This window comes from Ictalurus punctatus, chromosome 10 (assembly GCF_001660625.3).
Source record: "Ictalurus punctatus breed USDA103 chromosome 10, Coco_2.0, whole genome shotgun sequence".
In the NCBI taxonomy this organism is placed as follows: Eukaryota; Metazoa; Chordata; class Actinopteri; order Siluriformes; family Ictaluridae; genus Ictalurus; species Ictalurus punctatus.
This window is the reverse complement of record NC_030425.2, coordinates 12,660,448-12,677,429: the sequence shown is the minus strand read 5'-3', so window position 1 is coordinate 12,677,429 and position 16,982 is coordinate 12,660,448. Positions and strand designations below refer to the sequence as shown.

At 39.1% G+C, this 16,982-nt stretch overlaps 1 protein-coding gene and 1 long non-coding RNA gene across 6 annotated transcripts in view; one reads left to right on the top strand and one right to left on the bottom strand.

The window, feature by feature from the left end:
* Positions 1-16,982, bottom strand: part of celf5a (cugbp, Elav-like family member 5a) — a 219,708-nt gene that overhangs the window by 66,488 nt on the left and 136,238 nt on the right. The gene's annotated exons all lie outside the window — the stretch shown is intronic.
* LOC108271234 (uncharacterized) overlaps positions 1-16,982 on the top strand; it is a 40,667-nt gene that overhangs the window by 11,202 nt on the left and 12,483 nt on the right. The window contains exons 2-5 of one of the 2 annotated variants that reach the window (XR_008397089.1): positions 6,070-6,140; positions 8,254-8,339; positions 8,416-8,570; positions 13,464-16,642. This is a non-coding gene — a long non-coding RNA (uncharacterized LOC108271234). The remainder of the gene's footprint in view (positions 1-6,069; positions 6,141-8,253; positions 8,340-8,415; positions 8,571-13,463; positions 16,643-16,982) is intronic. The other variant, XR_008397090.1, reaches the window with a different exon arrangement.

Sequence of the window (16,982 nt, the reverse complement as noted above, 5' to 3'; positions counted from 1 at the left end):
AGCATCGGAGTCAGAATCGGAAGAAGTTGAAGAGGCTCATGATCTATTGTCTCCAGGTTGTCTGCACCTGAGAGAAAACCCAGTAGCGACACTACTACAATGAAAAGTATTAGAATCCGGTTTGCCATCCTTCCAAAAATAGACTTTTCCATGTTCATAATCATCATTGTCCCTTGCAAACTTTTTACGCTTGATCGTTCTGATCTCCTTAGAAAACTCAGCACGTTGGCATTCCAGATCTTTTTTTTTTACTTCTGTCAACATACTTTTTGTCACAATTTCACCAAGTTGAATCTCCATTTTCTTCAAATCCTGCCTTGACTCAAGCTGTTTGTCAGTCTCTTTAATCACCAGTGCTATCAAGTCGAATGAGCATTTGTTCAATATCTCATACAAAAGTCCGAGTTCTCTAGACCAAACGCAGGAGATTTTTGCAGACGTAGACCTCTTGGAATAATTTTCTGGTGAAGATAATTGCTCAAAGTCGCTGCATGGTAATATTGCTTAATTTCTCGTTGAAGAAAACGCGATTCGACATCTATTGCATCTGAAGTATCATTTTCTTCAAAAATAAAGTCTTTTAGCAGAATCTCAGAATTATCTTAGTCATACACACACTGCTCGTAATATTTTGATATGTGGTACTATTACCTGTTCCTCTACTCATGTGATCTATCTTATTCGGTGTCCTTGTGGACTTGCATATGTTGGAAAAACTTCTAGACCATTGCGTACATGCTTTAGTGAACATCGTAGCAATATCAGGACCGGAGATATGCACAACCCTATAGCATCACATTTCAGACAAGCTGGTCATAATGTCAGTGCTTTGCAATACATAGGTATAGAGAAGGTAAAAAAAACTTTTAAGAGAAGGTTTTGTTTTGGATTTATACTTTAAATAGTTTGTCACCATTAGGGCTGAAGGAGGATTTTGATATTAAGCCTTTTCTATAGTGATTTATGTATTTCTTCATCTGCTGTTATTATCAAAGATGTAGTTTTTAATAATAAAGATATTGTTATATTTTTGATTCTGCTTTATAATATATTATAGCTTACAAGTAAGAGAGTGAAATATGTAATATCATATTTTTGCAGAGTTTACCCTTATGTGGATTATTTTGTGTGTGTGTGTCATGTGATTTGAATTAATTGTCATATGTTTTGGAGTGTGAGTCCAATTAAGGTAATTATTTGCTTCTATAAAGAGTTGTATTTTATCCCACATAGGTATTGTACCTGATGAAGACCTGACTGTCGAAACACTTTGCTTTCAATACAGAGTTGTTTGGATTCAGTGTGAATTCAGTGTGTGGACATCATGATTCTTTTTTCCATACTGATATTGTTGTTTTCCTGCACCTGAGCTCAATTAGGGTGCATTGGATGTGCACACCTTTTGTTGTATTTTAGGGTGTTTTTTCACACCTAGTTCATTTGAACCGTCCAAATGCTCTCGGAGCGGTTCTGCTTGTATATGTGAACAAAACAAGTGATCTTAGCCCCCCCTAAAATGACCCAAAAGTGAAAACAGAGGTGGTCTGAGTACGGTACGTTTGTGGATCCGTTTGTGGTTCGATTTATTTGTGATATGTGAAAGCAATGAGGTCCCGGTCCACTTTGCGTTTTGTTTCGACATAAGTACCTGGAAGCTTGTCATACCTGCAGCCATGTTCCGTCACTGCTGAAAGCAACACAAAACTTTTCACCATGTCAGGTCACAGGGTCGTGTGATCTCGGGGGAGAGCTGTGCACTTCTTGACATTTGGAAAAAGGATTACATTAAATGCCAATTATCCTCAACACATAAGAACATAAAAGTGTTTCTTTTGTTTTCTCAAAAAAATGAAGGAAAGAGGCTATAACAGAACAATGCTGGGTAAAAGTAAAAAAAAAAACTACAACAGAAGTACATGAGCATCCGTGACAAAATGTGTCGAAGTGGAGAGTCTGCTGAAATGAAGGATTCCTGTCCCTTCTATGATGACTTGGATGAAATTTTGTGTGCAAGCTGGGGTCTGAGTTCTTATGAAGTTGTGGTGTAAACAAGAAAGGGTCTGAGATCACTTCAATGCTGAAGAGGACCAAAAAAGATCTGGGTTTTCTTTTGAGTCCACTATATTGTGAACACCAAAAGGACTGAGGTCACTTTCGGCTGGTTCCCTTTCTGGTTCACTTTAAGTGAACTGGGTTTGGTTCTTTTAAAATGAAATATATGTGAAAACACCTTTAGATACTTCACCTGAACAATTCACCCCTATGGAATATTTGGAATATTCCAGAAGCCACATGTTCAACAGGAAATTGCAGGATCCAGATTTCCTGAAGATCATGAGAAGAAGAAGGGTTCTCTCATTGAGATTATGATGTTGATTGAAAAATGGTCACTTTAAATATACAACCTTGTTACCTAAATTATAGATTGAACATAAATTATTCATTTAAAAAAAAAAAAGTAAATCATTAGAATGACCTCATGCTATTGGCTAGTTGCTATTTAACAACATTTTGTGGTTTTGCTTATTCTATGCTAGAAAAAAAGTTCCCTGTTACTTTTTACCCAGTTACTTATTTAAGAGCAAAATGCAGGGCCATTTTAGCGCCCTAGGCAAGATTCCCATTGGTGTATCCCAAAACATGAGAACAATAATAGTCATTTCTCCAGCTCGATGTTCTAAGCTCCGCTAGCAGCCTAAAGTTATGTTTTATGGAAACTGTGGTAACATAGCTGTCAGTGTATGTCATGATCAGACAAAAAGTTGGATTTATCATAAAACTTGCCTCAGGTGTTTCTAGGACTACCAGACTGATAAAATCTAAAACTTTTTGCCTATCTAACACGAGACGAGGCACAACTGAGCCATCATTGTATGGGTTTAGCTGCTACAGTGCCATGCAAAGTGCATTAGCTGTCCTTATGCTCTGCTCATATCATGTTCACGTAACTTGGAACTCATATAGTCATTTACACGCCTTGTTCTCCTGCTCAGCATGAGAGGATGTTAGTGTTTCAGTTTTAGCCCCTTTACTGGTATAATAAAATAATAAAAAGTCGGTATATATCCATTTTTCACCTCACACTGACTGGCAGAATGGAAACCTGTCAGCTAATAAGACACAAGTATTTCCAAGTATTTTCCTGTAAACCCTGTCTGATTGGTCTTTTCTCCATTCACTTAATATAAAATACAACACTCTGTTCAATGAAGATACAAAATTACAACTATCTTCTTTTACTGACGTTCAGTTATGTAGTGACAAACCACTCCAAGTGGAGAATTATTCGGGGCCAAAGAAAATATTTTCAGAGCTACAGCCCCCAATGCCTAGGCCAGGTTATGCACTTGGTATTCTCTTTGTTGTGGGTGGGTGATTCGGGTGGGGTTGATGGGGCATTCATTGGTACCCCCAAGCTGCTGGACCGCCTAGTTTGCCTATGCCTAAAAACGGCCCTGGCAAAATGCAGCTGCTGCCAGCATGTAAAATATTGTTGAGATGAGTTAACACATTTTTGAATGGTTAAATGCATGTTTTCTTAGATTCAGTGTTGAAAAATGATTTTTCTTTTTAAACAATAATACAAATAATAATAATGAAATACATTTGTTTTCTAAGAGGGCTAAATGGCACTACAACTCTGGCACAACTGCAATCTGTTTTTGAGCTTAGCCTTAGCTATTTATCCAGATCTTTCTAGGCAGTGCAGACCTGCACCTTGAGTGCTCACATTCTGAGCAATAGGTCCTGTGATTACTATATATCCTGGGAAGGAAGTTGAAGGTCATGACTGCATGTGAGATGTGTGTGCATACAGCACGTTTGATGTATGTACATTTATTACCAGACATGTGACAGCGGCATTAAAGCCCTGTGGAGATACTTTAAAGTTCTTGGAAGCTAAAGTAACGGGAAAGGGGCAGCATGCAAGCTATGTGGAACTATATGGGTTCTTATGTCTCGGTCACTTTTATCTTAAAACAAGGCTTTCAAGCATGTGATGTGTGCAAGGTGGTCAGAGAGGAGAGACCTCCTGCTCTGAAGTGGCACAGGAGGAAATGGAACCGAATTTCAGCAAGGTTGTGACTCCGGCACTGAATAAGGGGGAAATAAGATTTACTTTTGCTTTCATATATATATATATACTTTCAAAACATTTCAAGGTCAGGGTGACTACAAAATGTTCTCTTTTTTTTCTCTCTATTTTATTCCCAGGCTTAGAGCTGTTATGCACTTGAAAGGCATGACTACACTACATTAGCAAATCATTTCACTTCTTAGACCTACTACTCAGTGAAACACTAAACCTAAACTACATTTCTTCAGCTTCAGCTTGGTCACTGATTTTCCCATCTTCTCCTCAGACCTCAAACAACTGACAATAAAGCCTTAGTGCTCTTAAAGGATGAAGCATGTTTTTAAGGGCCATATGGATTTTTCAGCTGATGATGTTGACTTGCTTATGAGTCGTTTTCGATTCCCGATAGTCCTCCTCCTGGAAGGGTGTCCTGAATTGGAGCCAGCTTTGGATAGATCATCACAGAGAAATTATGCAATCCTCAAAAGGTCTATCCTCATAGGTACTGATAACTCTGTGGTATTTGGCAGTGGGTTCTTCACTGACTGGACTGGCTTCTTTCAATCATCCCTGAACTGTGTCGTGTCAGATATATAGGACGGTATAATCAGGATGTCACCCAGATACAAGGAGTTGTTTTTTTTTTTTTTACACTCACCTTCAACAGACCACCATTAAAAGGCAATTTGCAGCAATCAACAGTTTCCCAAATGTAGTCAGTGGCTCTGACTGCAATCATGTTGCTATAAAAATTTAATTGAGAATTTCTGTTCCAGACAGCATTAATACTCCATTAATGTGTAAGTAACCTGTGGTGCTCTGCTGCTTCTGAGATGGAACATGATTCCTAAGACTCTTCTATTTGATCTTTTCTTATCAATTTTAAATGATATTTTTTGTCACTGTATAAGATGATTGAAACTAAAATCTTGGGCAAATTCTCTAACAGCCTGTGTGATAGCATGTGTTCTCCATGTCAGATAATATGATGAAGATTCTCTAATGCTAAACCAGCAAGAATAATGAGGATTTTTTTCTGTCCATTAGCATGTTTCATTTACGTTTTGCCATTGCTAACCCATGAGTTTCACATCATCCTATGTAGTCCTCCTATTAGTGGCTTTTATTTAAAAAATTTCTGACACTTCCAGAAATTCGTCACTGGCTGTGGTCATAATACATTTGTATTTACATTTATGGTATTTGGCAGACACCCTTATCCAGAGCAACTTAAAGAATTGCTTTGAATTGCTCTCTATCAATAAATACATCCTGATATGATTCGAAGACCAAGAATACCATCAGTCTAAAAACTGTTGGGACATAATATACTAAGAAAAGCACACCAATAACACAGAAAGGTAGGTAGGAAGGTAGGTCTTTAGACATCATATGAAGACTGGCAGTGACTCAGCTTTTCGGACGTCGAGGGGAAGTTCATTCCAACACCTAAGTGCCAGAACAGTGAAGAGTCTTGATGCATGTCTTCCGTGTACAATGAGAGATGGTGGGACATGTTGAGCAGTCGAAATATTAGCACTAAAACCACCAGTAAGGGCATCACATTCTGCATTCTAAGACCGCCAAGCTTAACTTATGATTAAAGATTTATTTCTTTTTGGCATTTGACTTTTTGGTATTTTTTTTCTTAGTACTGATTTCCAGTAACATTTGGAAATCAGAACATTCAGAAAGTGTTGTTAAGCGAGCACTGCTGACAACCAAATATCTAATTTAAATTGCTAATGGAATGGAATAGCTAATGGAAATTGGTACTGTTGGTTGTTTGTGGTTTTTTTTTTTTTTACTGTGCAAGCTCTACATTTTTTACAGTATAAATAAACATAACATGATAATAGCCACTGATGGTTTGGTTACTTTGTTGAGGAGAATTTGTAGAATCTAGAGTTGATGGTGGTTGGAGTTTATAAAGGAAATTTTGTGCAGGGTGTGATGTAAACCTTAAAATATTTGTGTGTGGATTTTTACAGAGCCGTTCAGGCGACGTGGTGGTTATTTTTCAGGAAGGGGTGGCCATAAATCAATATATTGGAGCCACAAGGTAATATTTTGATGCCAAACTAAAATTGCCCACCAACTGTGAGTTGAGCCCATGACTTAATATGATAAATCTTAATACATGGCCCCTAGTTAATTATTTGCCAACAATGTGTGAAAACAAAATTTAAGTAAAGTATTATAAATCGATCTACATGCTTAGGTTCCTGCAGCCACAATGTTTTAATTCTGTTGATTTCTTTGCATCTCACTCATTTTAAAATATAATAGTTGTCCCAAGTTATTTATTATATTTAACTTCAATATATTAATTTGTGTGCATCATGTCACCTCATCATAGGTTTTATACATGTGGGCCATGATCTTTTTATCATAATTGTCTTTTTCTCTTGAGTCTAAAAACTTTAACAGGATATTTCTGTTTCACATTTCACACACCTCACATTTTCACACTTATTTGCAGCATATTTTTGTGCAAGTAATCATGCAAGTTTGTTTCCCTTGAGAGGCAGCACTTGACGCAAGCAAGTTGCATAAGCTAGCAGGTTATAACCGCAGACTGCCGTGCAGAATGCACTCCAAACAACACCAAATAAGCCCTAAACCAAATGAAACCAAATGGCGCATAGAAGCAGCTGTTGGAACACACTGCAAGATTGGTTTCCCTTCATCATGTCATAGCCGTTAAGTAAACTGAGCATGCTCAAGATGTTTTGTGTCTCTTACACCACTAATCCCCTTATGCAAAACCCACTCTGGTGCGCCCATGGTGTGCGTTCAGCAACGGAGAAGTCACTAACCTGTCTTCAATTCAACGTGGCAGCCATTTTCTGAGCGTGTCGTTATGATTGTCCTACTGCAGATTTTTTTTTTTAATCATCTGCTATTTCTCTTTACCATGACACAAATGTCCTTGACTCATATGCAGCAATAGTTGAAATGTGTTTAGTTTTGGTGCAAAACATCAAAGAGATTTGCAGCTTACTTTCAAGTAGTTTTTGGCCTGAGGCGAAAGCAAGGGTTCTGAAACTGCTGTTCCGTATAAACAGTTTGGCTTTCTGAGCTTAGGCTCCCTGCGAATTTCATTCCTGCTCCTCGCCTGACTATACCCCAGCCCAACCCCACATCACCTAGAGCTACCATAGGAAAATCACTTCTCATAATAGACCTGTCAATTGCACAGCAACGGCTTTGATCAGTAACGCTGAACTGAAGACGCTCTTGCTTTAAAAGCAGAGCCAAGCTGAAGTATAAATAAAGATGATATGATTGCAATGGCTGGATACATTAGCAATGGACATGTTAGAAATGCCCTTTAGTACAAATGTGCAGATGGTAAGTGCATAGTTTCTGTACACAAAGCCTGATTTGAATGAAATGTTAGCTAAATTAAAATATACATGTAGTTCTTAAATGCTGCAACATCATTTATTACTCATGGATGGGTGAACTATAAATACATATGCAATTTCCCCTGACTGTATAACTTTTACATTTAACATTTATTACTTGTGTGGCTTTGTGGCTTGTCAATAGTACTGTGGATTCCACAGATCAGCAGTTTCACATTATATGCACTCTAATGAGATGTTACAAGGCAACTTTACTAATAAAATGTGTTGTATAAATTGTATGACTTGAGGATTTGATGCAATGGAATGAAATGGTACATTTGTACTAGCTCACTCTTGTGTAGTTACTAATAATCTGGCAATAAAGGTACTATGGTTGTAACACAGTGCCACTATCTGAATCTACAGGGTGTTCCAAAAGTCTCCATACATCAGGGATTATGTTTGTCAGCACAACATCGGCTGTGCCTTTGTCAGTGGATGTTCATTGGCCTCCACTTCTCAGTCAGTCTGCAACACTTCCAGTCTTTTTGAATTTGTTAATAAGTTTGGTAACAACGTCATGTTTGATGTGCTTGCCATGTGTCCTGTTAAAGTCCATCACAAGCTTGAGACATTTCAATATGTCCCTCTTTTGTCAAAGGTATTCTTAAAGGCTATCTGAAACAATATATATTATATAAATGAAACATTTTGGAAGACATTTTGTTAAAAAGTGTTCATTTCCCCTATGTGTGGAGACTTTTGGGACACCCTGTATATCTGTTTAGTGCTCCAAATATTCATATCTGTATCTGTATTCAGATTTGAAACCAAAGTGGGAGCTGTCTACATTGGAAGTCGGAAAATTGGAAAAACGTCAGCTAGACATATTCAACTGAACAGTTTTGGTGAGTCTGTGCCCACCATGGACTCAGTTTCCTATTCTTGGCTGACATGAGTGTAACCGGATGTGGTCTTCTGCAGTTGTAGCCCATCTGCCTCAAGGCTCAGCATGGTGCACATTCTGAGAGGCTGTTCTGCTCACCATGGTTGTACAGAGTGGTGATTTGAGTCACTTTAGCCTTTCTGTCAGCTTGAACCAGTTTGGCCATTCTCCTCTGACCTCTCTCATCCCCAAGGTAACTCACACATGTTGGGTGTTTTTTGTTTTTCGCACCATCCTGTATACGCTCAAACTTGTACACTGTCATGACATTTGAATGAAAATCTGTCTGGAAAGTGTCGTAACACATCCTTTTGTCAACACAAATCTACATCACTTGTCTTAGACGTTATATCAACAAGAGAAGTCTTTATAACAACTGACGTCTGTTGGAATAAATGTTTATCGGTTTATGTCTTATAACACTAAGTCAGACTGTAAATTGTCATAACATGAGTACATCAATGTAAACTCTTATTTGTCTCTGGTGGCTATTATGACAGCTGATACATGCTGGAATAAGCCTTTATTTAGAGTTACAGTTACAGTTACATTTATAAAGCGCTTTTCTAGACACTCAAAGTGCTTTACATTGTATGGAGGGGGAAATCTCTTCAACCACGATCAGTGTGTAGCATTGACCTGGATGATGCGACGGCAGCCATAGTACGCTAGAATGTCCACCACACACTAGCCATTGGTGGAGAGGAGAGAGATGTAGCCAATTCAGGGATGGAGATTATTAGAGGGCCTTGATAGATAAGGGCCAGTGGGGGAATTTTCGGCAGGACACCAGGGATATAATGACCACAGAGAATCAGGACCTCGGTTTAACGTCTCATCCGAAAGACGGTGCTGTTTTTACAGTATAGTGTCCCCGCATTAGGCCCCAGTATAGTATTTATTTAAATATTAAATATTTAAATATTTAATTTTTAATTATTAATTATATGAGTGTTATATGAGTCTTGTTTAATACATATGGAGTATTTATCTTAACTTACTGTGTCTGTTCTAAATAGCCCTTAAATAAAAAATTAAATCATTATAAGATGAATTCATGCTGATTTGAGAACACCATAATTAGTATATCATCTGTTCAGGTATCATGTCCTTTAACAGTGCTAAAATGAAGGTGAAACTAATTCCACCCACAAGCACAGAAACACACACACACATACGACACATAGGGAAATGCATTTATTTAAAATTCCCCTGCATCACAGCACATTACAGCAAATTTCTGTTAATTACAAAGCAAAGTGACTCCAAACACTCCCTAGACCTTTACACTCAGCTTCACTGCGCTCAGCATGGATCCACCCAAGTGACACAGCTTCATCATCTAGTGTTTCTCTCACTGTGTCATAAAAAAGCAACACTTGTTTCTCCTCTCTTGACTTTGACCAATATCGGGGCAGCACGCACACTATTCTAGCTGTAGAACTTTAATGAACGGTTTTGCTGCGATGCACTGCCTGCTTGGTTGGTCTAATGAGATCCCTAACTGTTCCTGCCATCTGCCAACCTGGAGACATGACATTAGCCATTCAGCCTGCCTGCATTCATCCATTTTTGCACACTCTATTCACTTAAGTCAACAAAAGTCTAGGTGCATACTTTGCATATTACTCTCCCCCAAAAAACAAAACAAAACAGTGCTTTATAGCTCATATGGGTTTACACAATCTGCACCATACAGAACAGTCATTATCCATTTATTTCCTTTTTTATTACTTTTTACAGAACAGATTTTTTTGGTTACTCTGTAAAGTGAGGGCTACAGTTTGAGAGGAAGGATTAACCATTACACTTTGTTTTCAGCACCTAACACTGTAGACGAGCTGTAATGAGAACAAACCAGGCCTGTAGTGTGTCAGGATTTTAAAATTCAGGACACACCCCAGCGGTGCACATTCTTCCTATCCACAAAGTGTCACGAAGATAAGAAAACATTTGTGAGATTCTGAAATATCGGCGCAGTGGTCTTTTTAATTTGTCTTACTTTGCCCTAGTTGTGACAGTGTGAATCGTCCAGCAAGGCTGAGCTTTAGATAAAAGGCATCTGTAGCTTTTCAGGAGCACGCGGCTGTCAGCCTGATGCTGAGGTCACTGTGTGATTGAGGGGAGAAAACAACAGTGTGATTGACTTGCTACTTAAGGAGGAGGTGAGCTGGCCGGTCGGCTCAGATCTCTGTAAACACTCTGTCCTTCAGGAAAGTATCACTCCAAGCTACACTGTTTCACAAACAGACATGTGGAAGCACGCTTCACCTCCTAGTTACAGTACGCACTGTACAGTACTCCATGAGTTTCCTAGTGTTAACCCTTACTGCATGGGGTTTCTCGTCTTTGTTTATTCCCCTCTGCTGTTAGCAATTTCTTTTATTTCTGTTGTCAGGCTAGTTTGTTTGCTGAAGTCTGTACTGGAGTTTATTGTTGTGAGATTATTCACAGTATGTAGATTATTTTATTTTATTTTTTTAGTTCAGTTGGGTTTTACCTCTACAGGTCAGGAAGGGACTTGGCTATGCTTTTTGGGTGCGAGGAATGCATTACTCTTTCTCCCCTGTCAATCACAGTGACACTAGATAGTTGTGGGTGTCTGTGAGATCATGTATGCGGATGAGGGTAGATAGCGCTTTCCTCCAAGTGTGTTATGTTGCCCCATGTGGCTGCATGAGCAGAAGTTCATAAAGATGTAGTTGGCTGGTTTCACACGTCTCAGAGAAAGCACGTGTTATCCTTCACTCTCCCTAGCTGGTAACTGTCATATAATAGGGAAGAGTTAGCTCATGGGTGGCAATTGGCAGTTGACAAAATTAGGAAGAAAATAGTTGGGGTTTTTTTAATTAAAAAGAAAGTGTGCTTGCCCATGGGTGTGAATTGATCAGCGTATATATATATATATATATATATATATATATATATATATATATAAACATGTGTACTGTTGCGAATCTGTAAGCCTGGCTATTGGCTAGCACAGTGCATTCAAGTGTTATTAGAGCAGAATAAAACGAATATTGACAATTAAACTGACTGTGGAGCTACAAGCACTCAGTCACTTTCACATCATTTTGGTACCAATCAGCATAACACAGTGGGCTCATGGTTCACTTGAATGAGTTTGCTGTACACTCAAGTAAGGGTGGAGTGTTCACGAATGCCAAAACAAACCAAACTCATTTAATCAGTAAAAAGCAAGGAAGTTAAATACTCGATAGAGCAAAACGTGCACAAGTATATCCTCTGTCTGTCTTGAATCCTTCCTACACATGAGAGAAAACACCAGAAATAAAGCTTCCAGACTGGGACATGATTAGACCCTTTCCCCTTTTGACAAGCTTAAATTTCCATAATCTCCTATGCACATCACATCTGCAGTTAATTGATGGATTTGTTGGAGGATCTTTGGGAGCCTCGGTCGAGTATGCACTCATGTTTATTTAGTTGAGAGAGAGAGAGAGAGAGAGAGAGAGAGAGAGAGAGAGAGAGAGAGAGAGAGAGATGGGGGAGAAAGAGAAAGAGATTTATTTCCTTATTTAAGCATTTATATGCTCCCGAATGGCTCTGGTGAAGAGAGCTGTCTGATCAGCAGTGACCTGTTTGTCAAGAGGAATCACCAGATATTTCCCTATCAGCCAGGTCCTACAACCCCAATTCCAAAAAAGTTGGAACGCTGTGTAAAACGTACATAAATGTAAATAAAAACAGAATGCGATGATTTGCAAATCTCATAAACCCATATGTTATTCACAACAGAACATAGAAAACATATCAAATATTTAACCTGACTAAATGTACCATTTTAAGAAATAAAATACAGTAATTTTGAATTTCATGGCTGCAACATGTCTCAAAAAAGATGGGACGGGGCAACAGTAGGCTGGAAAAGTAAATGTTACTAAAGTAAGTAAATGTTATTCTGTTTTTATTTACATTTTACACAGCGTCCCAACTTTTTTGGAATTGGGGTTGTATATAATTACAATATTTGTGCATGTTCTCCAGTTCATGTTCACTTTCTATCAATAATGCAATGCACATGAGGCACATTGTTTTCCATCCAAAGTGGTTTGTTGCCCAGATCATGGGTGGAGCCTTAAGGAAAACCAAGAGCCACAGCTAATAGAAGTGAATATATCTTATTTGTCTGAATATACTGAATATACTGAATATACAGGCACAGACAATTTAGGAGTTAGAGGTGAATTTGTACCCAATTTTATAGATAGACTATTTTAGTGCCCAATAAACAGGCAATTCAATGCAATTCCTTTCCATATACTCAAGTAGCAAGTTTAATAGGTACTACTACATAGGCGTCTAATAAAAAGGCGACTCCCTGTAATAAAGTACATAAATATCAACCAGAGATATGTTTATTAAGGAGATAATTATATTTTTACAGTTAAAACTCAACTTCCCTTTACAACTTCACTTTCAACTCCCCTGAAAGCTTATTGGAAACAGATTCCTGAAAAAAAAAATCTATTTGTCTCTGCTGGATTAAATAAACTAGATGCATTAGACCAATTGCGACGAAGAAAAACAATTATTTTTGATTTTCTTTCAAAAGGAGCACTCAAAGTAGGCAATAAGACTGGTAATAAAGTTGAAGTTGAAGTAGAAATAGAGCTTTTAAAGTTCTGCATTTCAGACTTTTTATATGGTGTACTATATGTACAGGGATATGATATAAACATGAGCCTTTGTATTTTGCTCTGTGTAGAAAATTACTTTTCATTTATGAAATACCTCAGGACGAAAGGATTCTCCTGGATATTAACACAATAAAGAAAGGGTCTGTGGTTTATGGGATTTGTATATTACATCTATTAGATCTACAGTAGGTATGAAAATGACCATGAACACAGAATCAAATTTCACACACTCCCAGCAAGTACAGTAACACTCTAAAATGTTAGCAAGGTTTCAGATGTTTAAACTAGAGTTCTCTCTCTCTCTCTCTCTCTCTCTCTCTCTCTCTCTCTCTCTCTATCTCTGTGAGCTGAGGAGGGTTGAGTGTGCGTGGGAGATCAGGTTGCGTTTGTGGGCAATGATCTATTTTTTCCCCATTATCCAGGCTGCATACATGGGGCTCATTTACATTCATGGTTATCCAGATAATGAAGCTTTCAATCCAGGAGATCCTGCGGTGAGAACAATGAACCCAATTACCTCCCGCCGCCTGCGAGATGGGATGGCACACTCCGAGACAGATGGGAGAGACGGAGCTTGCCCGGCAAACCAATCACATTCATCTCACGCTTGCCCCAGCTCCTGGCCAAACCCTCAGCCCCACCATGTCACACATCATAGCCACTGCATTCACATATACAAACCAGGAGAAGGTGTTGTCATATAACAATGAGTTTCAACAGGGAAGTGGAGTCAAAATGTGAATTCCTTTTGATTTAATTTATTGAAATAGTATGCAGGCTACTTAGATAAATATTGACCACCTACTTTGTCAATGATGTTAGCTTTGGAAGTTTCTATTCTATTCAGTGCATTCATAGATATTTCAGAATATTCTGAGAATTTAAAACATCAAACTAATCCTACCTACAAGATTAATCATGACTTTAGTATGAAATGAAAGGGTCCTATATTCACTCCTTGTCCTGTTACTGTTTTGTTATCTGATTGTGCCCACCTGTTTCGTGTTTGTACTTGATTAGTTTGTACCTATTTATGCCCTGCTGTTTCTTTTGTATTGTGTATTATTTTTACTTTACAAAGCCTTGTTTTTCGAGTTCTGTGTTTTAGGGTGTACTCATACTAGGTGATCTGTACCGTGTCTCAGCACATTTGACCCTAAAGTCCAGTTAATTTGACTAGTATGATTGCTCTGTACCTTGCCCAGGTATGATGCACTGAACCGTGCCCAGACTCATTTGAAGAGGTGGGGTCAGGCACGGTTCAATTGGACAAAGGCATGGTACGCATCTAGAGTGATTGCTAACCATGGCCAATCACTGAACTTGAAACATGACGTCAATGATGTCCAGTTCTCACATTTATGTTAACATTCATTTATTTATCAGATGCTTTTATCCAAAGCAACTTACAAATGAGGAAATACAAGCAAAGCAATATATTAAGCGGAGAGCAATACAAGTACTGTAGTGCCACCATGCAAGATTTTTATATAGTTCTAGAGAAGCACAGTGCACAGAGTAGAGATGTAAGAGCCAGAGTAAGTGCAGAAAGTTATTTTTTTTTAACTATATAGCAAGAGGGGAAAGTTAGGGTTTAGTCAAATTTTCCCGGAAGAGGTGATTCATTTTTTTGAAGATAGTGACAGATTCTGCTGTCCAGATTGAGGTTGTTGAAATGTGGTCTGTAAAGGTCAAGTTGTCTTCAAAAGTCACCCCAAGGTTTCTTGCTGTCCTGGTTGGCTTGAGTGTGGTTGAGAAATCTTCAAAAATCTTCTGATACGTGCAGCCCAATTAGGTGAAAATCGCTGTACTACAAAAGTGCTAAATCTATTAGGCAATCTACATTTACATCTACGGGGCAGGAATGATGATGGACTGCTTGAAGCACATAGGCATTACTGATTGTTCCAGGGAGAGGTTGAATATCTTTGTGAACATCAGTGCTAGCTGGTCAGCACAGGCTCTGTGGACTCAACCTGTGATGCTGTCTGGTCCTGCTGCCTTCCTATTGTTCACTCTCCTAAAAGCCATCCTCAAATCATGCTCAAAGATGATGAAAGTATCTTCCATTATAGCATTCTTCACCGCTCTGCACACGTTATAGGATGAAGCCTTGTATTCGTCCATGTTCCTGACATTGAGTCTTGTGTTATAGGCCGTGGTGCGAGATCTCAGAGCATCACGGATGTTTTTATCCACCCACGGTTTCTGGTTGGGAAATGTTTTGACTGTTTTTTTCTGGACTGTATCAACCGTTAGCTTCCTGATAAATCCCACAGCTGCTTCCATAAACACGTTGATGTCGTCAGAGCTGCACCAGAACATGTCCCGGTCCCAACATGTCCACCTCCCCTTAACTTCCCTGACACTGTTGTTCTGTCCACGCGGTGAATCGAGAAGAACTCGGCCGGCTGGATGGCGTGGACTGGATCCGCTGGATTCAGCCATGTCTCGGTGAAGCAGAGGAGGTTGCAGTCCCGAATGTCCCCCTGAAACTTGATCCTGGCCCTGAGGTCATTCAGATTGTTCTCCAGTGACTGAACATTAGCTAGCAGGATCCTATACAGGGGAGCGCAGTGTGTGTGAGACCAAGGCCTGTTCCTGATTCCAGCTCATTTCCCACGAGGCCACCGGTACGGGTTGCGTCCTTTGTTCCTTCTCAGGATCTTACTCGGCCAGGATGAATCCGGTACTAAAAGCGATGACTGGTGAGTGTTTTGTACACCAGTAGAAATAAGAGTACTTCTGTCATAGCTAATAGTAGCCATGGTAAAAAGGCCATTTTGGTTTTTCAAAACGAAAAAACTGCATCATAATGACGTAAGCATGCCCAGGCCTGGAATGTTAAGTACAATGTGAGTGCAGGCCAGTGGAGGAGTGGGGAGGGGGGATAATTGTGCTTGGGCAACCAGGCCTAGTGTGAGTATGCCCTTACTGTAATTCCTGATTTTGACCCTTTCCTCATTTTTGAATATGGATTCACCTGCATATGTTTGCCCCTCTCTATGGACTGTGATTAGTATTGTTGGATTTGCCTAATAATTATCAAGCCAAATACCTGCACTTGCATCCTGTCTCTACTTTTTCCCACAGACTTTGCAGCTGTGTAGCATTTTTGTGTATGTATATACAATATAACAAGTTCTATGGATTCCTCCTACCTCCCAAGAGCATGCCAATAATTGGATTATTGATTTTAAATCTCTACCTCGCTCCCAGTGTTCTTAGTATAGGTTTTGGATCCACCTCCAACAGTAGTGTTGTGCATGCATGATTAGCTATACAGATATATACATATTATAATGGTATATATAGAAATGTATCCAATTTGTAACCATGACTGTTAAGGAGCTGTCCCACCCTGACTGTTCGCTGTGAGAAGCAGACCTGTTGTTAGAAAGCGGCTCTCCTATCCTGCTTGCTCCCTCACCACTTTATTCCTCTGCTGATGAATGCTCACTGGAACAAGGAACAAATATAGAGGAGAGAAGCAAAAAAAAAAAGGGGCTCGAACAGCAGTTTACTGGCAGCGCTGTGAGGCAGGTGAGGCTCAGCAGAGATGTGACCAGCCCGAGGATTAATGGTCTCTGGGGAAGCCGAGGTAAGTGCACGCTGCCTCGGCCTGACATCTTTGTACTTGTAAGAGCACACAAATTAACCACGCGACATGGTGAATAATGACCAGGGCGCTTCCATCAGTCCCATTTAACAATGCATACAAAAGTGCTGGCTGTAGAGAGAAGAGGAAAAGGAAAATCTAGAAACCTAGAAAGAATGTGTGCCCATTTAAGTTATAAATGAGAGGCTTCTGTATAGACAAAATCTCCCTCAATCTCTCATTATACTTTCTGTAAGATCTTACAGCTATAGGCTTATAGAAAGAATATATCAGTGGGAGCTTCCACATGAGTGACAATTCTGATAATTCAGCACAAAAATGC